The following is a 22,486-nucleotide window of genomic DNA, read 5'->3' on the forward strand; positions in this document are numbered from 1 at the left end:
TGGGGGACAGGCCCCGAACTGCACAGGAGTTGTGGTGGGGTATAGAACAACAGACCGACGAGTGGTTGCTGCCGGTGAGCCTCAAGCCCGGCCTGGTGGTGTGCGATAATGGGCGAAATCTCGTTGCAGCTCTGGGACTAGCCGGTTTGACGCACATCCCTTGCCTGGCGCATGTGCTGAATTTGGTGGTGCAGAAGTTCATTCGCAACTACCCCGACATGTCAGAGCTGCTGCATAAAGTGCGGGCCGTCTGTTCACGCTTCCGGCGTTCACATCCTGCCGCTGCTCGCCTGTCTGCGCTACATCGTAACTTCGGCCTTCCCGCTCACCGCCTCATATGCGACGTGCCCACCAGGTGGAACTCCACCTTGCACATGCTGGACAGACTGTGCGAGCAGCAGCAGGCCATAGTGGAGTTTCAGCTGCAGCACGCACGGGTCAGTCGCACTGCGGAACAGCACCACTTCACCACCAATGACTGGGCCTCCATGCGAGACCTGTGTGCCCTGTTGCGCTGTTTCGAGTACTCCACCAACATGGCCAGTGGCGATGACGCCGTTATCAGCGTTACAATACCACTTCTATGTCTCCTTGAGAAAACACTTAGGGCGATGATGGAAGAGGAGGTGGAAGAAGAGGAGGAGGAAGAGGGGTCATTTTTAGCACTTTCAGGCCAGTCTCTTCGAAGTGACTCAGAGGGAGGTTTTTTGCAACAGCAGAGGCCAGGTACAAATGTGGCCAGACAGGGCCCACTACTGGAGGACGAGGAGGAGGATGAGGATGAAGCATGTTCACAGCGGGGTGGCACCCAACGCAGCTCGGGCCCATCACTGGTGCGTGGCTGGGGGGAAACGCAGGACGATGACGATACGCCTCCCACAGAGGACAGCTTGTCCTTACCTCTGGGCAGCCTGGCACACATGAGCGACTACATGCTGCAGTGCCTGCGCAACGACAGCAGAGTTGCCCAAATTTTAACGTGTGCGGACTACTGGGTTTGCCACCCTGTTGGATCCACGGTACAAAGACAATGTGCCCATCTTACTTCCTGCACTGGAGCGTGATAGTAAGATGCGCGAGTACAAGCGCACATTGGTAGACGCGCTACTGAGAGCATTCCCAAATGTCACAGGGGAACAAGTGGAAGCCCAAGGCGAAGGCAGAGGAGGAGCAAGAGGTCGCCAACGCAGCTGTGTCACGGCCAGCTCCTCTGAGGGCAGGGTTAGCATGGCAGAGATGTGGAAAAGTTTTGTCACCACGCCACAGCTAACTGCACCACCACCTGATACGGAACGTGTTAGCAGGAGGCAACATTTCACTAACATGGTGGAACAGTACCTGTGCACACCCCTCCACGTACTGACTGATGGTTCGGCCCCATTCAACTTCTGGGTCTCCAAATTGTCCACGTGGCCAGAGCTAGCCTTTTATGCCTTGGAGGTGCTGGCCTGCCCGGCGGCCAGCGTTTTGTCTGAACGTGTATTCAGCACGGCAGGGGGCGTCATTACAGACAAACGCAGCCGCCTGTCTACAGCCAATGTGGACAAGCTGACGTTCATAAAAATGAACCAGGCATGGATCCCACAGGACCTGTCCATCCCTTGTGCAGATTAGACATTAACTACCTCCCCTTAACCATATATTATTGTACTCCAGGGCACTTCCTCATTCAATCCTATTTTTATTTTCATTTTACCATTATATTGCGGGGCAACCCAAAGTTGAATGAACCTCTCCTCTGTCTGGGTGCCGGGGCCTAAAAATATCTGACAGTGGCCTGTTCCAGTGGTGGGTGACATGAAGCCTGATTCTCTGCTATGACATGAAGACTGATTCTCTGCTGACATGAAGCCTGAATCTCTGTTATGAGACCTCTCTCCTCTGTCTGGGTGCCGGGGCCTAAAAATATCTGACAGTGGCCTGTTCCAGTGGTGGGTGACATGAAGCCTGATTCTCTGCTATAACATGAAGACAGATTCTGTGCTGACATAAGGCCAGATTCTCTGTTACGGGACCGCTCTCCTCTGTCTGGGTGCCGGGGCCTAAATGTGTGACAGTGGCCTGTTCCAGTGGTGGGTGACGTGAAGCCTGATTCTCTGCTATGACATGAAGACTGATTCTGTCTGACATGAAGCCAGATTCTCTGCTATGGCATGAAGAGACTGATTCTGTGCTGACATGAAGCCAGATTCTTTGCTATGACATGAAGAGACTGATTCTCTGCTGACGTGATGCCAGATTCTCTGCTATGGGACCTCTCTCCTCAAAATATCTGACAGTGGCCTGTTCCAGTGGTGGGTGACATGAAGCCTGATTCTCTGCTATGACATGAAGACTGATTCTCTGCTGACATGAAGCCTGAATCTCTGTTATGGGACCTCTCTCCTCTGTCTGGGTGCCGGGGCCTAAAAATATCTGACAGTGGCCTGTTCCAGTGGTGGGTGACATGAAGCCTGATTCTCTGCTATGACATGAAGACTGATTCTCTGCTGACATGAAGCCAGATTCTATGTTATGGGACCTCTCTCCTCTGTCTGGGTGCCGGGGCCTAAATTATATGACAATGGACTGTTCCAATGTTGGGTGACGTGAAGCATGATTCTCTGCTATGACATGAAGACTGATTCTCTGCTGACATGAAGCCTGAATCTCTGCTATGGGACCTCTCTCCTCTGCCTGGGTCTAAATATCTGACAATGGACTGTTCCAGTGTTGGGTGACGTGAAGCCTGATTCTCTGCTATGACATGAAGCCTGATTCTCTGCTATGACATGAAGACTGATTCTCTGTTATGGGACCTCTCTCCTCTGACAATGGACTGTTCCGGTTTTGGGTGACGTGAAGCCTGATTCTCTGCTATGACATGAAGACTGATTCTCTGCTGACATGAAGCCTGATTCTCTGCTATGGGACCTCTCTCCAATTGATATTGGTTAATTTTTATTTATTTTATATTTATTTTTATTCATTTCCCTATCCACATTTGTTTGCAGGGGATTTAACTACATTTTGCTGCCTTTTGCAGCCCTCTAGCCCTTTCCTGGGCTGTTTTACAGCCTTTTTAGTGCCGAAAAGTTCGGGTCCCCATTGACTTCAATGGGGTTCGGGACGAAGTTCGGGTCGGGTTCGGATCCCGAACCCGAACATTTCCGGGAAGTTCGGTCGAACTTCTCGAACCCGAACATCCAGGTGTTCGCTCAACTCTACTGTTAACCCTTGCTTTGTTACTGGGGAAAAATTGAAAATTTGCCAAAAGATTGAAATTCTGAAATGTTATCTCCATTTGCCATTAACTCTTGTGGAACACCTAAAGGGTTAACAAAGTTTGTAAAATCAGTTTTGAATACCTTGAGGTGTGTAGTTTCTAGAATGGGGTCATTTTTGGGTGGTTTCTATTATGTGAAGCCTCACAAAGTGACTTCAGACCTGAACTGTGGGTCTTTGAAAATTTCTAAAAAAAAATTTGCTTCTAAACTTGTAACGTCCCCAAAAAATAAAATGTCATTCCCAAAATAATCCAAACATGAAGTAGACATATGGGGAATGTAATTTATTAACTATTTTTGGAGGTATTACTATGTATTATCGAAGTAAAGAAATTTAAACTTGGAAATTTGCTAATTTTTGGTAAATTTGGTATTTTTTTTATAAATAAAGATTTTTTTTTTACTCCACTTTACCAGTGTCATGAAGTACAATATGTGATTAAAAAACAATCTCCGAATGGCTTGGATAAGTCAAAGCGTTTTAAAGTGATCACCACATAAAGTGACACTGGTCAGATTTGCAAAAATCAGTCTGGTCCTTAAGGTGAAAAATGGCTCAGTCCTTAACCCCTTAAGGACTCAGCCCTATTTCACCTTAAAGAGGACCTTTCATCAATATAATTTTAATAAACTAACACCCCTACCTAATAGTCCGGCATCCACTGATGTTCCCCCCTTTTTTTTTTTTTTAAATCGACCACCGAATGTAGAAATAATAGCCCCGTTTGTTCTGCTGCAGCGCCTGTCACTCAAGCGCTTTTTTGTATGGGGCGTTGCTAAACTAGTTTCTTTGCTATGGGCCTTGGCTGAGAGCGCAGCCAATCACAGCGCTCGTCTCTCAGCCAGGCAGAAGGAGCTAAAGTTCTGCAGCAGAACAAACGGGGCTATTATTTCTACATTCGGTGGTCGATTTAAAAAAAAAAAAAAGGGGGAACATCAGTGGATGCCGGACTATTAGGTAGGGGTGTTAGTTTATTAAAATTATATTGATGAAAGGTCCTCTTTAAAGGGCTTCTGTCACCCCACTAAAGTCTTTTTTTTTTTGGGCTAGTTAAATTACTTATCCTGCGATATATGAAAATATAATGGTGTTACTTACTTTGATTCAGCAGTTTCTTCTAAAAACGAACTTTTATAATATGTAAATTAGGTCTCTACCAGCAAGTAGGGCGGCTACTTGCTGGTAGCAGCAGCAGAAAACCGCCCCCCTCGTCGTGTTGATTGACAGGGCCAGCCGGGATCTCCTCCTCCGGCCAGCCCTGTCGGCATTTTTAAAAATCGCGCGCCTGTGTTCATTCTGCGCAGGCGCTCTGAGATGAGGAGGCTCGCCTCCTCAGAACTCCCTCAGTGCGCCTGCGCCGATGACATCACCGAAATAGAAGACCTAATTTACATATTATAAAAGTTCGTTTTTAGAAGAAACTGCTGAATCAAAGTAAGTAACACCATTATATTTTCATATGTCGCAGGATAAGTAATTTAACTAGCCCAAAAAAAAAAAATATGACTTTAGTGGGGTGGCCCTGAATGCCAGCATTTCTAAACTACTGGCCTATGAAATGCTGTCATTCAGGCTGGTGGACACAGACAGCTTCAAACAGCTCATGTCGCTTGCTGTCCCACAGTATGTTGTTCCCAGCCGGCACTACTTCTCCAAGAGAGCCGTGCCTTCCCTGAACAACCAAGTATCCGATAAAATCAAGTGTGCACTGCGCAACGCCATCTGTGGCAAGGTCCACCTAACCACAGATACGTGGACCAGTAAGCACGGTCAGGGACGCTATATCTCCCTAACTGCACTCTGGGTAAATGTAGTGGCGGCTGGGCCCCAGGCGGAGAGCTGTTTGGCGCACGTCCTTCCGCCGCCAAGGATCGCAGGGCAACATTCTTTGCCTCCTGTCTCCTCCTCCTACTACTCAGCTTCCTCCTCCTCTTCTTCCACCTGCTCATCCAGTCAGCCACACACCTTCACCACCAACTTCAGCACAGCCCGGGGTAAACGTCAGCAGGCCATTCTGAAACTCATATGTTTGGGGGACAGGCCCCGAACTGCACAGGAGTTGTGGTGGGGTATAGAACAACAGACCGACGAGTGGTTGCTGCCGGTGAGCCTCAAGCCCGGCCTGGTGGTGTGCGATAATGGGCGAAATCTCGTTGCAGCTCTGGGACTAGCCGGTTTGACGCACATCCCTTGCCTGGCGCATGTGCTGAATTTGGTGGTGCAGAAGTTCATTCGCAACTACCCCGACATGTCAGAGCTGCTGCATAAAGTGCGGGCCGTCTGTTCACGCTTCCGGCATTCACATCCTGCCGCTGCTCGCCTGTCTGCGCTACATCGTAACTTCGGCCTTCCCGCTCACCGCCTCATATGCGACGTGCCCACCAGGTGGAACTCCACCTTGCACATGCTGGACAGACTGTGCGAGCAGCAGCAGGCCATAGTGGAGTTTCAGCTGCAGCACGCACGGGTCAGTCGCACTGCGGAACAGCACCACTTCACCACCAATGACTGGGCCTCCATGCGAGACCTGTGTGCCCTGTTGCGCTGTTTCGAGTACTCCACCAACATGGCCAGTGGCGATGACGCCGTTATCAGCGTTACAATACCACTTCTATGTCTCCTTGAGAAAACACTTAGGGCGATGATGGAAGAGGAGGTGGCCCAGGAAGAGGAGGAGGAAGAGGGGTCATTTTTAGCACTTTCAGGCCAGTCTCTTCGAAGTGACTCAGAGGGAGGTTTTTTGCAACAGCAGAGGCCAGGTACAAATGTGGCCAGACAGGGCCCACTACTGGAGGACGAGGAGGAGGATGAGGATGAAGCATGTTCACAGCGGGGTGGCACCCAACGCAGCTCGGGCCCATCACTGGTGCGTGGCTGGGGGGAAACGCAGGACGATGACGATACGCCTCCCACAGAGGACAGCTTGTCCTTACCTCTGGGCAGCCTGGCACACATGAGCGACTACATGCTGCAGTGCCTGCGCAACGACAGCAGAGTTGCCCAAATTTTAACGTGTGCGGACTACTGGGTTTGCCACCCTGTTGGATCCACGGTACAAAGACAATGTGCCCATCTTACTTCCTGCACTGGAGCGTGATAGTAAGATGCGCGAGTACAAGCGCACATTGGTAGACGCGCTACTGAGAGCATTCCCAAATGTCACAGGGGAACAAGTGGAAGCCCAAGGCGAAGGCAGAGGAGGAGCAAGAGGTCGCCAACGCAGCTGTGTCACGGCCAGCTCCTCTGAGGGCAGGGTTAGCATGGCAGAGATGTGGAAAAGTTTTGTCACCACGCCACAGCTAACTGCACCACCACCTGATACGGAACGTGTTAGCAGGAGGCAACATTTCACTAACATGGTGGAACAGTACCTGTGCACACCCCTCCACGTACTGACTGATGGTTCGGCCCCATTCAACTTCTGGGTCTCCAAATTGTCCACGTGGCCAGAGCTAGCCTTTTATGCCTTGGAGGTGCTGGCCTGCCCGGCGGCCAGCGTTTTGTCTGAACGTGTATTCAGCACGGCAGGGGGCGTCATTACAGACAAACGCAGCCGCCTGTCTACAGCCAATGTGGACAAGCTGACGTTCATAAAAATGAACCAGGCATGGATCCCACAGGACCTGTCCATCCCTTGTGCAGATTAGACATTAACTACCTCCCCTTAACCATATATTATTGTACTCCAGGGCACTTCCTCATTCAATCCTATTTTTATTTTCATTTTACCATTATATTGCGGGGCAACCCAAAGTTGAATGAACCTCTCCTCTGTCTGGGTGCCGGGGCCTAAAAATATCTGACAGTGGCCTGTTCCAGTGGTGGGTGACATGAAGCCTGATTCTCTGCTATGACATGAAGACTGATTCTCTGCTGACATGAAGCCTGAATCTCTGTTATGAGACCTCTCTCCTCTGTCTGGGTGCCGGGGCCTAAAAATATCTGACAGTGGCCTGTTCCAGTGGTGGGTGACATGAAGCCTGATTCTCTGCTATAACATGAAGACAGATTCTGTGCTGACATAAGGCCAGATTCTCTGTTACGGGACCGCTCTCCTCTGTCTGGGTGCCGGGGCCTAAATGTGTGACAGTGGCCTGTTCCAGTGGTGGGTGACGTGAAGCCTGATTCTCTGCTATGACATGAAGACTGATTCTGTCTGACATGAAGCCAGATTCTCTGCTATGGCATGAAGAGACTGATTCTGTGCTGACATGAAGCCAGATTCTTTGCTATGACATGAAGAGACTGATTCTCTGCTGACGTGATGCCAGATTCTCTGCTATGGGACCTCTCTCCTCAAAATATCTGACAGTGGCCTGTTCCAGTGGTGGGTGACATGAAGCCTGATTCTCTGCTATGACATGAAGACTGATTCTCTGCTGACATGAAGCCTGAATCTCTGTTATGGGACCTCTCTCCTCTGTCTGGGTGCCGGGGCCTAAAAATATCTGACAGTGGCCTGTTCCAGTGGTGGGTGACATGAAGCCTGATTCTCTGCTATGACATGAAGACTGATTCTCTGCTGACATGAAGCCAGATTCTATGTTATGGGACCTCTCTCCTCTGTCTGGGTGCCGGGGCCTAAATTATATGACAATGGACTGTTCCAATGTTGGGTGACGTGAAGCATGATTCTCTGCTATGACATGAAGACTGATTCTCTGCTGACATGAAGCCTGAATCTCTGCTATGGGACCTCTCTCCTCTGCCTGGGTCTAAATATCTGACAATGGACTGTTCCAGTGGTGGGTGACGTGAAGCCTGATTCTCTGCTATGACATGAAGCCTGATTCTCTGCTATGACATGAAGACTGATTCTCTGTTATGGGACCTCTCTCCTCTGACAATGGACTGTTCCGGTTTTGGGTGACGTGAAGCCTGATTCTCTGCTATGACATGAAGACTGATTCTCTGCTGACATGAAGCCTGATTCTCTGCTATGGGACCTCTCTCCAATTGATATTGGTTAATTTTTATTTATTTTATATTTATTTTTATTCATTTCCCTATCCACATTTGTTTGCAGGGGATTTAACTACATTTTGCTGCCTTTTGCAGCCCTCTAGCCCTTTCCTGGGCTGTTTTACAGCCTTTTTAGTGCCGAAAAGTTCGGGTCCCCATTGACTTCAATGGGGTTCGGGACGAAGTTCGGGTCGGGTTCGGATCCCGAACCCGAACATTTCCGGGAAGTTCGGTCGAACTTCTCGAACCCGAACATCCAGGTGTTCGCTCAACTCTACTGTTAACCCTTGCTTTGTTACTGGGGAAAAATTGAAAATTTGCCAAAAGATTGAAATTCTGAAATGTTATCTCCATTTGCCATTAACTCTTGTGGAACACCTAAAGGGTTAACAAAGTTTGTAAAATCAGTTTTGAATACCTTGAGGTGTGTAGTTTCTAGAATGGGGTCATTTTTGGGTGGTTTCTATTATGTGAAGCCTCACAAAGTGACTTCAGACCTGAACTGTGGGTCTTTGAAAATTTCTAAAAAAAAATTTGCTTCTAAACTTGTAACGTCCCCAAAAAATAAAATGTCATTCCCAAAATAATCCAAACATGAAGTAGACATATGGGGAATGTAATTTATTAACTATTTTTGGAGGTATTACTATGTATTATCGAAGTAAAGAAATTTAAACTTGGAAATTTGCTAATTTTTGGTAAATTTGGTATTTTTTTTATAAATAAAGATTTTTTTTTTACTCCACTTTACCAGTGTCATGAAGTACAATATGTGATTAAAAAACAATCTCCGAATGGCTTGGATAAGTCAAAGCGTTTTAAAGTGATCACCACATAAAGTGACACTGGTCAGATTTGCAAAAATCAGTCTGGTCCTTAAGGTGAAAAATGGCTCAGTCCTTAACCCCTTAAGGACTCAGCCCTATTTCACCTTAAAGAGGACCTTTCATCAATATAATTTTAATAAACTAACACCCCTACCTAATAGTCCGGCATCCACTGATGTTCCCCCCTTTTTTTTTTTTTTAAATCGACCACCGAATGTAGAAATAATAGCCCCGTTTGTTCTGCTGCAGCGCCTGTCACTCAAGCGCTTTTTTGTATGGGGCGTTGCTAAACTAGTTTCTTTGCTATGGGCCTTGGCTGAGAGCGCAGCCAATCACAGCGCTCGTCTCTCAGCCAGGCAGAAGGAGCTAAAGTTCTGCAGCAGAACAAACGGGGCTATTATTTCTACATTCGGTGGTCGATTTAAAAAAAAAAAAAAGGGGGAACATCAGTGGATGCCGGACTATTAGGTAGGGGTGTTAGTTTATTAAAATTATATTGATGAAAGGTCCTCTTTAAAGGGCTTCTGTCACCCCACTAAAGTCTTTTTTTTTTTGGGCTAGTTAAATTACTTATCCTGCGATATATGAAAATATAATGGTGTTACTTACTTTGATTCAGCAGTTTCTTCTAAAAACGAACTTTTATAATATGTAAATTAGGTCTCTACCAGCAAGTAGGGCGGCTACTTGCTGGTAGCAGCAGCAGAAAACCGCCCCCTCGTCGTGTTGATTGACAGGGCCAGCCGGGATCTCCTCCTCCGGCCAGCCCTGTCGGCATTTTTAAAAATCGCGCGCCTGTGTTCATTCTGCGCAGGCGCTCTGAGATGAGGAGGCTCGCCTCCTCAGAACTCCCTCAGTGCGCCTGCGCCGATGACATCACCGAAATAGAAGACCTAATTTACATATTATAAAAGTTCGTTTTTAGAAGAAACTGCTGAATCAAAGTAAGTAACACCATTATATTTTCATATGTCGCAGGATAAGTAATTTAACTAGCCCAAAAAAAAAAAATATGACTTTAGTGGGGTGGCCCTGAATGCCAGCATTTCTAAACTACTGGCCTATGAAATGCTGTCATTCAGGCTGGTGGACACAGACAGCTTCAAACAGCTCATGTCGCTTGCTGTCCCACAGTATGTTGTTCCCAGCCGGCACTACTTCTCCAAGAGAGCCGTGCCTTCCCTGAACAACCAAGTATCCGATAAAATCAAGTGTGCACTGCGCAACGCCATCTGTGGCAAGGTCCACCTAACCACAGATACGTGGACCAGTAAGCACGGTCAGGGACGCTATATCTCCCTAACTGCACTCTGGGTAAATGTAGTGGCGGCTGGGCCCCAGGCGGAGAGCTGTTTGGCGCACGTCCTTCCGCCGCCAAGGATCGCAGGGCAACATTCTTTGCCTCCTGTCTCCTCCTCCTACTACTCAGCTTCCTCCTCCTCTTCTTCCACCTGCTCATCCAGTCAGCCACACACCTTCACCACCAACTTCAGCACAGCCCGGGGTAAACGTCAGCAGGCCATTCTGAAACTCATATGTTTGGGGGACAGGCCCCGAACTGCACAGGAGTTGTGGTGGGGTATAGAACAACAGACCGACGAGTGGTTGCTGCCGGTGAGCCTCAAGCCCGGCCTGGTGGTGTGCGATAATGGGCGAAATCTCGTTGCAGCTCTGGGACTAGCCGGTTTGACGCACATCCCTTGCCTGGCGCATGTGCTGAATTTGGTGGTGCAGAAGTTCATTCGCAACTACCCCGACATGTCAGAGCTGCTGCATAAAGTGCGGGCCGTCTGTTCACGCTTCCGGCGTTCACATCCTGCCGCTGCTCGCCTGTCTGCGCTACATCGTAACTTCGGCCTTCCCGCTCACCGCCTCATATGCGACGTGCCCACCAGGTGGAACTCCACCTTGCACATGCTGGACAGACTGTGCGAGCAGCAGCAGGCCATAGTGGAGTTTCAGCTGCAGCACGCACGGGTCAGTCGCACTGCGGAACAGCACCACTTCACCACCAATGACTGGGCCTCCATGCGAGACCTGTGTGCCCTGTTGCGCTGTTTCGAGTACTCCACCAACATGGCCAGTGGCGATGACGCCGTTATCAGCGTTACAATACCACTTCTATGTCTCCTTGAGAAAACACTTAGGGCGATGATGGAAGAGGAGGTGGCCCAGGAAGAGGAGGAGGAAGAGGGGTCATTTTTAGCACTTTCAGGCCAGTCTCTTCGAAGTGACTCAGAGGGAGGTTTTTTGCAACAGCAGAGGCCAGGTACAAATGTGACCAGACAGGGCCCACTACTGGAGGACGAGGAGGAGGATGAGGATGAAGCATGTTCACAGCGGGGTGGCACCCAACGCAGCTCGGGCCCATCACTGGTGCGTGGCTGGGGGGAAACGCAGGACGATGACGATACGCCTCCCACAGAGGACAGCTTGTCCTTACCTCTGGGCAGCCTGGCACACATGAGCGACTACATGCTGCAGTGCCTGCGCAACGACAGCAGAGTTGCCCAAATTTTAACGTGTGCGGACTACTGGGTTTGCCACCCTGTTGGATCCACGGTACAAAGACAATGTGCCCATCTTACTTCCTGCACTGGAGCGTGATAGTAAGATGCGCGAGTACAAGCGCACATTGGTAGACGCGCTACTGAGAGCATTCCCAAATGTCACAGGGGAACAAGTGGAAGCCCAAGGCGAAGGCAGAGGAGGAGCAAGAGGTCGCCAACGCAGCTGTGTCACGGCCAGCTCCTCTGAGGGCAGGGTTAGCATGGCAGAGATGTGGAAAAGTTTTGTCACCACGCCACAGCTAACTGCACCACCACCTGATACGGAACGTGTTAGCAGGAGGCAACATTTCACTAACATGGTGGAACAGTACCTGTGCACACCCCTCCACGTACTGACTGATGGTTCGGCCCCATTCAACTTCTGGGTCTCCAAATTGTCCACGTGGCCAGAGCTAGCCTTTTATGCCTTGGAGGTGCTGGCCTGCCCGGCGGCCAGCGTTTTGTCTGAACGTGTATTCAGCACGGCAGGGGGCGTCATTACAGACAAACGCAGCCGCCTGTCTACAGCCAATGTGGACAAGCTGACGTTCATAAAAATGAACCAGGCATGGATCCCACAGGACCTGTCCATCCCTTGTGCAGATTAGACATTAACTACCTCCCCTTAACCATATATTATTGTACTCCAGGGCACTTCCTCATTCAATCCTATTTTTATTTTCATTTTACCATTATATTGCGGGGCAACCCAAAGTTGAATGAACCTCTCCTCTGTCTGGGTGCCGGGGCCTAAAAATATCTGACAGTGGCCTGTTCCAGTGGTGGGTGACATGAAGCCTGATTCTCTGCTATGACATGAAGACTGATTCTCTGCTGACATGAAGCCTGAATCTCTGTTATGAGACCTCTCTCCTCTGTCTGGGTGCCGGGGCCTAAAAATATCTGACAGTGGCCTGTTCCAGTGGTGGGTGACATGAAGCCTGATTCTCTGCTATAACATGAAGACAGATTCTGTGCTGACATAAGGCCAGATTCTCTGTTACGGGACCGCTCTCCTCTGTCTGGGTGCCGGGGCCTAAATGTGTGACAGTGGCCTGTTCCAGTGGTGGGTGACGTGAAGCCTGATTCTCTGCTATGACATGAAGACTGATTCTGTCTGACATGAAGCCAGATTCTCTGCTATGGCATGAAGAGACTGATTCTGTGCTGACATGAAGCCAGATTCTTTGCTATGACATGAAGAGACTGATTCTCTGCTGACGTGATGCCAGATTCTCTGCTATGGGACCTCTCTCCTCAAAATATCTGACAGTGGCCTGTTCCAGTGGTGGGTGACATGAAGCCTGATTCTCTGCTATGACATGAAGACTGATTCTCTGCTGACATGAAGCCTGAATCTCTGTTATGGGACCTCTCTCCTCTGTCTGGGTGCCGGGGCCTAAAAATATCTGACAGTGGCCTGTTCCAGTGGTGGGTGACATGAAGCCTGATTCTCTGCTATGACATGAAGACTGATTCTCTGCTGACATGAAGCCAGATTCTATGTTATGGGACCTCTCTCCTCTGTCTGGGTGCCGGGGCCTAAATTATATGACAATGGACTGTTCCAATGTTGGGTGACGTGAAGCATGATTCTCTGCTATGACATGAAGACTGATTCTCTGCTGACATGAAGCCTGAATCTCTGCTATGGGACCTCTCTCCTCTGCCTGGGTCTAAATATCTGACAATGGACTGTTCCAGTGTTGGGTGACGTGAAGCCTGATTCTCTGCTATGACATGAAGCCTGATTCTCTGCTATGACATGAAGACTGATTCTCTGTTATGGGACCTCTCTCCTCTGACAATGGACTGTTCCGGTTTTGGGTGACGTGAAGACTGATTCTCTGCTGACATGAAGCCTGATTCTCTGCTATGGGACCTCTCTCCAATTGATATTGGTTAATTTTTATTTATTTTATATTTATTTTTATTCATTTCCCTATCCACATTTGTTTGCAGGGGATTTAACTACATTTTGCTGCCTTTTGCAGCCCTCTAGCCCTTTCCTGGGCTGTTTTACAGCCTTTTTAGTGCCGAAAAGTTCGGGTCCCCATTGACTTCAATGGGGTTCGGGACGAAGTTCGGGTCGGGTTCGGATCCCGAACCCGAACATTTCCGGGAAGTTCGGTCGAACTTCTCGAACCCGAACATCCAGGTGTTCGCTCAACTCTACTGTTAACCCTTGCTTTGTTACTGGGGAAAAATTGAAAATTTGCCAAAAGATTGAAATTCTGAAATGTTATCTCCATTTGCCATTAACTCTTGTGGAACACCTAAAGGGTTAACAAAGTTTGTAAAATCAGTTTTGAATACCTTGAGGTGTGTAGTTTCTAGAATGGGGTCATTTTTGGGTGGTTTCTATTATGTGAAGCCTCACAAAGTGACTTCAGACCTGAACTGTGGGTCTTTGAAAATTTCTAAAAAAAAATTTGCTTCTAAACTTGTAACGTCCCCAAAAAATAAAATGTCATTCCCAAAATAATCCAAACATGAAGTAGACATATGGGGAATGTAATTTATTAACTATTTTTGGAGGTATTACTATGTATTATCGAAGTAAAGAAATTTAAACTTGGAAATTTGCTAATTTTTGGTAAATTTGGTATTTTTTTTATAAATAAAGATTTTTTTTTTACTCCACTTTACCAGTGTCATGAAGTACAATATGTGATTAAAAAACAATCTCCGAATGGCTTGGATAAGTCAAAGCGTTTTAAAGTGATCACCACATAAAGTGACACTGGTCAGATTTGCAAAAATCAGTCTGGTCCTTAAGGTGAAAAATGGCTCAGTCCTTAACCCCTTAAGGACTCAGCCCTATTTCACCTTAAAGAGGACCTTTCATCAATATAATTTTAATAAACTAACACCCCTACCTAATAGTCCGGCATCCACTGATGTTCCCCCCTTTTTTTTTTTTTTAAATCGACCACCGAATGTAGAAATAATAGCCCCGTTTGTTCTGCTGCAGCGCCTGTCACTCAAGCGCTTTTTTGTATGGGGCGTTGCTAAACTAGTTTCTTTGCTATGGGCCTTGGCTGAGAGCGCAGCCAATCACAGCGCTCGTCTCTCAGCCAGGCAGAAGGAGCTAAAGTTCTGCAGCAGAACAAACGGGGCTATTATTTCTACATTCGGTGGTCGATTTAAAAAAAAAAAAAAAGGGGGAACATCAGTGGATGCCGGACTATTAGGTAGGGGTGTTAGTTTATTAAAATTATATTGATGAAAGGTCCTCTTTAAAGGGCTTCTGTCACCCCACTAAAGTCTTTTTTTTTTTGGGCTAGTTAAATTACTTATCCTGCGATATATGAAAATATAATGGTGTTACTTACTTTGATTCAGCAGTTTCTTCTAAAAACGAACTTTTATAATATGTAAATTAGGTCTCTACCAGCAAGTAGGGCGGCTACTTGCTGGTAGCAGCAGCAGAAAACCGCCCCCTCGTCGTGTTGATTGACAGGGCCAGCCGGGATCTCCTCCTCCGGCCAGCCCTGTCGGCATTTTAAAAATCGCGCGCCTGTGTTCATTCTGCGCAGGCGCTCTGAGATGAGGAGGCTCGCCTCCTCAGAACTCCCTCAGTGCGCCTGCGCCGATGACATCACCGAAATAGAAGACCTAATTTACATATTATAAAAGTTCGTTTTTAGAAGAAACTGCTGAATCAAAGTAAGTAACACCATTATATTTTCATATGTCGCAGGATAAGTAATTTAACTAGCCCAAAAAAAAAAAATATGACTTTAGTGGGGTGACAGAAGCCCTTTAAGGACTTGGCCATTTTTTGCAAATCTGACCAGTGTCACTTTATGTGGTGATCACTTTAAAACGCTTTGACTTATCCAAGCCATTCGGAGATTGTTTTTTAATCACATATTGTACTTCATTACACTGGTAAAATGAAGTCAAAAAAATTCATTTTTATTTATAAAAAAATACCAAATTTACCCAAAATTTGAAACAAAATTGCAAATTTCCAAGTTTCAATTTCTCTACTTCTATAATACATAGTAATACCTCCAAAAATAGTTATTACTTTACATTCCCCATATGTCTACTTCATGTTTGGATCATTTTGGGAATGATATTTTATTTTTTGGGGATGTTACAAGGCTTAGAGGTTTAGAAGCAAATCTTGAAATTTTTCAGAAATTTTTAAAAACCAAATTTTTAGGGACCAGTTCAGGTCTGAAGTCACTTTGCGAGGCTTACATAATAGAAACCACCCAATTCTATAAACTACACCCCTCAAGGTATTCAAAACTGATTTTACAAACTTTGTTAACCCTTTAGGTGTTCCACAAGAATTAATGGAAAATAGAGATACAATTTCGAAATTTCACTTTTTTAGCCGATTTTCCATTTCAATAATTTTTTTCCAGTTACAAAGCAAGGGTTAACAGCCAAACCAAACTCAATATATATGGCCCAGATTCTGTAGTTTACAGAAACACCCCATATGTGGTCGTAAACCGCTGTACGGGCACACGGCAGGGCGCAGAAGGAAAGGAATGCCATACGGTTTTTGGAAGGCAGGTTTTGCTGGACTGTTTTTTTTTGACACCATGTCCCATTTGAAGCCCCCCTGATGCACCCCTAGAGTAGAAACTCCATAAAAGTGACCCCATCTAAGAAACTACACCCCTCAAGGTATTCAAAACAGATTTTATAAACGTCGTTGACCCCATTTTAGAAACTACGGGATAGGGTGGCAGTTTTGTTGGTACTAGTTTAGGGTACATATGATATTTGGCAAGGTAACAAGAAATAGCTGTTTTGGCACCGTTTTTTATTTTTTATTTACAACATTTATCTGACAGGTTAGATCATGTGATATTTTTATAGACCAGGTTGTCACGGATGTGGCGATACCTAATATGTATATATTTTTTTTTATTTATGTAAGTTTTACACAATGATTTCTTTTTTGAAACAAAAAACATCATGTTTTAGTGTTTCCATAGTCTGAGAGCCATAATTTTTTCAGTTTTTGGGCGATTACCTTGGGTAGGGTATGATTTTTGCGGGATGAGATGACAGTTTTATTGGCACTATTTTGGGGTGCGTGTGACTTTTTGATCACTTGCTATTACACTTTTTGTGATGTAAGGTGACAAAAAATGGTTTATTTAGCAGTTTTTATTTTTTATTGTGTTCATCTGAGGGGTTAGGTCATGTGATATTTTTATAGAGCCGGTCGATACGAACGCGGCGATACCAAATATGTATACTTTTTTTTTTTTTTTATGTAAGTTTTACACAATAACAGCTTTTTTAAAACAAAAAAAATGATGTTTTAGTGTCTCCATATTCTGAGCCAGTTTTTTTTATTTTTTGGGCGATTGTCTCAGGTAGGGGCTCATTTTTTGCGGGATGAGGTGACTGTTAGATTGGTACTATTTTGGTGGGCAAACGCCTTTTTGATCGCTTGCTGTTGTACTTTTTGTGATGTAAGGTGACAAAAAAATGGCTTATTTAGCAAAGTTTTTATTTTTTACGGTGTTCATCTGAGGGGTTAGGTCATGTGATATGTTTATAGAGCCGGTCGATACGGACGCGGCGATACCTAATATGTATACTTTTTTTCCCCCTTTTTTTTTTTTTACTTTATTTGGGGAAAATTACTTTTTGTTTATTTATACTTGAAACTTAATTTTTTGGGGGGAAAACTTTATTTTTTCAACTTTTTGTTTAACTTTATTTTTTTGTCCCACTTTGGGACTTGAACTTTTGGGGGTCTAATCCTTTACAATGCATTCCAATACTTCTGTATTGGAATGCATTGGCTGTATGGGTAATACAGTGTGTATTACTCATACAGCTTCCAGCCTGTGAGATCCAGGGGGCTGGATCTCACAGGCTCGTCACCGGAAGGCAGCGCGATGCCTTCCTTAGACATCGCGCTGCCTTCCATGCCATCGGGTCCCCCCCACAGCCCCATGGGGACCCGATGGCACCACCGCAACTTAGAAAAGCCGCAAACCGCAGGTCTGAATTGACCTGCGGTTTGCGGCGATCGCCAACACGGGGAAGGGTCCGATACGTCATGGGTCCCTAAGGGGTCAAAGGAGTTGGCCACTTTCTGGTTACTGTTGATCAATGTGTTTGTGAGATGATTATATGGCACTTACTAATTATTTTCTATATTTCATAAGGTATTCTCCCTTGTTTACAAAGTTATTTGTGCTGTCCACACAGAGGTCCTGTCCATAAAATGGCCGCTGATGGAGGGTCATGTGACCAGGCAGATCACCTTAATGTGAAGTCTCCTCCAATGAAATACACTGCACCTACACTAAACTCCTAACAGAACAAGTGTAGACGTCAGGTGCAGTGGCTTTGAATGGAGGAGACATCACATGAGATGATTTGCCTGGTGACATGACCCTCTATTGGCGGCCATCTTGTGGACAGCACAAAAGACTTTGTAACAACTAAGAACATCTTATAAAATATAGAAAATGGTGCATAATTTCAACAAAGACTATATTAGTTAGTGCCATAAAATCATCTCACAAACACATTGGCCATCAATAACCAGAAAGTGGCCAACCCCTTTAATAAATGTTCCTCAGCAATCCGGCCACCTATGAACATGGCACCAACACAGATGCCTTCAGCTGCCAAGTGCACATGTAACAGGTCAGCCAGTTTCCTAACTACAAATCTACTGACAGATGCCCTTAAGGGGTTGAAAGAAATTTCAACCGGCAATAATGAGACAACCCCACACTGTAGGCGGCAAGTCAGAGTGGATCATCATCCAAGTGGATGTTCACACAGACACGCATTTAGCACTTATCAAAGCTGCATCTTTAAAGGGTTTCTGTCACCCCACAAAACTTTTTTTTTTTTTTGGATAGTTAGATTCCTTATAGGGCGATATAGGAGAATATAATAGTCTTACTTACTTTCATGCGGCCGATTCTTTATAAAACGAAGTTTTATAATATGTAAATGAGGGCTCTACCAGCAAGTAGGGCGTCTACTTGCTGGTAGCCGCAGCAGCAATCCGCCCCTTCGCCGTGTTGATTGACAGGGCCAGCCGTGATCTCCTCCTCCGGCCGGCCCTGTCAGTAATTCAAAAATCGCGCGCCTCTGGTCATTCGGCGCAGGCGCTCTGAGATGGAGGCTCGTCTCCTCAGTGCGCCTGCGCCGATGACATCACCGAAAGAGGAGACGTCATCGGCGCAGGCGCACTGAGGGAGTTCTGAGGAGACGAGCCTCCTCATCTGAGCGCCTGCGCAGATTCAACACGGGCGCGCGATTTTTGAAACGCCGACAGGGCTGGCCGGAGGAGGAGATCCCGGCTGGCCCTGTCAATCAACGCGGCGAGGGGGCGGATTGCTGCTGCGGCTACCAGCAAGTAGACGCCCTACTTGCTGGTAGAGCCCTCATTTACATATTATAAAACTTCGTTTTATAAAGAATCGGCCGCATGAAAGTAAGTAAGACTATTATATTCTCCTATATCGCCCTATAACGAATCTAACTATCCAAAAAAAAAAAAATGAGTTTTGTGGGGTGACAGAAACCCTTTAATAGGTAGTCCCATCTTCTAAAGTGGTGCTATATATTGCTAGGATGTGTCATTCTGTATGATCATAGGGATCACTCAACAAAAACAATATGGCTACCTGCATGTTATGGACGAGGTGCCTTTTTTTTTTTTTTCCCGCAAATCCTTGTGTGGAAAAACTGCAGCATTATACAGTACTAGCAAGTGATTTAGAAATCTGCAACATGTCCATTATGGTGTGGAAATGCACGGAAGTTCATGCACATTTTCGGCTTGTCGGCCCGCACCCAAGTGCAGGTAGCCTGAAGGACTACACCAGTGCTTTGTCCCCTTTCATTATCAAAGGGTTGCAAGGGTGCACACAGTGTTGTTTGATCATTTTTTGACTCGAGACATTTTTTTTTTTTTTAATACAATGACATTTTCTCCTGTCACTTTTTATATAAAATTCTGCGCCGGCCTTGTGTGTGGTCAGTGTGATGACGTATTTCAGTGCTGCCCCTAAACTATGCAGCCCTATGCAAGGGCCCAGTTTGCACTGGTTATTTATGATGGCAGTGAGACAGAATGTCTTTTCTGACTGCTGAAACCTTTCTCCATGTGTCAGAAATATATTAGATATCCCAGCCTGTAAAGGGGTGTCTCTTGAGAAGTGGTCACGTGTTTTACATCAAAGATTCAATATGGGCCGGAGGGACAGTGTCAACTGGAAACTTTACGGATGTTTGGGGTGACTTATTTGATGCTGTGACCCGGAAGCTGATGACGTCTGGGTCATGGTATCGATAAAATAGTCTACTTCGACGCAAAGTGGATTATATGGGCAAGTGATCATCTTCTCCTTGCTTTTCTGGAGGGAAAAAAAAAAAGACCCATAAGTTCAGTAAACCAGATCCCTTTCTAGTCGGTGGGGTACGACAGGTGCCGTTTGTTTTTCATCATTTGATGGAAATGCCACTTCATAAGGGTCCATTCACACGTCCGTAAGTGTTTTGCGGATCCGCAAAACACAAACACTGGCAATGTGCGTTACACATTTCGCGGACCGCACATCGCCGGCACTATAATAGAAAATGCAGACAAGAATAGGACATATTCTATTTATTTTTTCCGGAACGAAATTGCGGATCCGGACAGCACATAATTGCGGTCCCCAATGCACAGAACGGCCCAACAACCGCCGTGTGCATGAGGCCTTAGGGAGGCAAAGGTAAGAAAAACACAAACGCCATTAATAAAGTGCATTACAAAAAGTTGAGACATAGCAGAAGTTTTGATTGGTGGGGGTCTGAGCGCTGAGACCCCACAATCTCTAGACCAAGGGGAGAGAAGCACTTGCATATTGTGCTCTCTCCTCACTACAGATGAGGAAGCGAGATGGACGACTCCATATTAGAAAGTCTATGAGTTTGTCTCCATTCTGTCTTTTGTGTTGAGGAGACACCGAGCTAGTGATCGTAAGGGGGGGGGGGGGGGGGGGGTCTCAGCGCTCAGACCCCCCACAAGTGTCTCAATGATGTATCAAAAGTTTTCTGAAAATCATCTAACCCTTTAAAAGGGCAGCGCACAGGGAGAATTGAGTATTACACAAGGCCCATTCAAAGCAAGGGCTGGTTTGTGTCTTTTTAGGACAAGGCTTATGGAAGAGCCCCACCCATTATATGAGGTCCTAAACAGGGACCTCCATTAGGTTTTATGAAAAGGGGGTCCCTTAAGTGGACATCCCCTTTAAATGCATTGCTCAGTTCTAACAGTGACTACTAGGGTTGTCCCGATACCACTTTTTTAGGACCGAGTACAAGTACCGATACTTTTTTTCAAGTAGTCACCGATACCGAATACCGATACTTTTTTTAAATGTCATGTGACCGTTTTGGGGGATCTGTGGATCTGTGGATGACGCACTGTCATGTGGGGGATCTGTGGATGGCACTGTTATGGGGGACCTGTGGATGGCACTGTTATGGGGGACCTGTGGATGGCACTGTTATGGGGGACCTGTGGATGGCACTGTTATGGGGGATCTGTGGATGGCACTGTTATGGGGGATCTGTGGATGGCACTGTTATGGGGATCTGTGGATGGCACTGTTATGGGGGATCTGTGGATGGCACTGTTATGGGGGATCTGTGGATGGCACTGTTATGGGGGATCTGTGGATGGCGCTGTTATGGGGATCTGTGGATGGTGCTGTTATGGGGGATCTGTGGATGGCACTGTTATGGGGATCTGTGGATGGCACTGTTATGGGGATCTGTGGATGGCACTGTTATGGGGGATCTGTGGATGGCACTGTTATGGGGGATCTGTGGATGGCACTGTTATGGGGGATCTGTGGATGGTACTGCTATGGGGTGGGATATCTGTGGATGGCATTGTTATGGGGTGGGGGGATCTGAGGATGGCATTGTTATTTGGTGGGGGATCTGTGGATGGTGCTGTTATAGGGGATCTGTGGATGGAACTGTTATGGGGGGGATCTGTGGATGACACTGCTATATGTCATCCACAGATCCCCCTCATAACAGTGTCCCCCAATACACCGGGCCCCGCCGCTCACCGAAGTATTTATAAACGTGAATCCTTATCCTGTTATTAAGTTGAACTAACGCTGCCCTCTCCCATGTTCCCATGTCCCCCCTGTATCCCCACAGCACTTACTTAAGCTTCCATAGCAGGCAGAGCGGACGGCACCAGTAACGTCACTCACTGACGTCGCGCGTCTGCTCCGCCTGCTTCACTCATAAAGTGGGCGGAGCAGGCGCTCTACGTCAGTGAGTGACGTTACTGCTGCCGTCCGCTCTGCCTGCTATGGAAGCTTAAGTAAGTGCTGTGGGGATACAGGGGGGACATGGGAACATGGGAGAGGGCAGCGTTAGTTCAACTTAATAACAGGATAAGGATTCACGTTTATAAATACTTTGGTGAGCGGCGGGGCCCGGTGTAAGAGTACAGTGACTGCACCGGGCCCCGCCCATAGTTACGCCCATAGTATTCTATTTATGTATCGGGGCGGGGTATCGGCGGCTGAGTACCGCCGAGAAAACTCGGAATCGGTCCCGATACCGATACTAGTATCGGTATCGGGACAACCCTAGTGACTACTAATAAATCAAAGACCCTAAACTCACCATTTTTATAGAATCATTTAAAAATAGACGTGATAGGTCGCATTAATGGCGATCACAGCACTAGTCAGCAGGTAAGTACCTACTAGAGAATGAAAAAATACAAAAAAAAAGAGGGGGGGAGATTTTTTTTAGGGAAAACTCGGGATCTTACCAGTGGGTTAGTATTCCCTACACAGCCCCTGGTGGTGCAGCCTCTCCGCCCTCTATGATAATTAGGGTTATCCCCTAAAA

General features: G+C 46.6%; 1 protein-coding gene across 5 annotated transcripts in view; it reads left to right on the forward strand.

Annotated features, from left to right (window-relative positions):
- The window catches only part of MTRF1L (mitochondrial translation release factor 1 like), a 103,464-nt gene that overhangs the window by 70,413 nt on the left and 10,565 nt on the right, over positions 1-22,486 (forward strand). The window lies entirely within an intron of this gene.

Source organism: Bufo bufo, chromosome 4 (assembly GCF_905171765.1).
Source record: "Bufo bufo chromosome 4, aBufBuf1.1, whole genome shotgun sequence".
NCBI classification, from domain to species: Eukaryota; Metazoa; Chordata; class Amphibia; order Anura; family Bufonidae; genus Bufo; species Bufo bufo.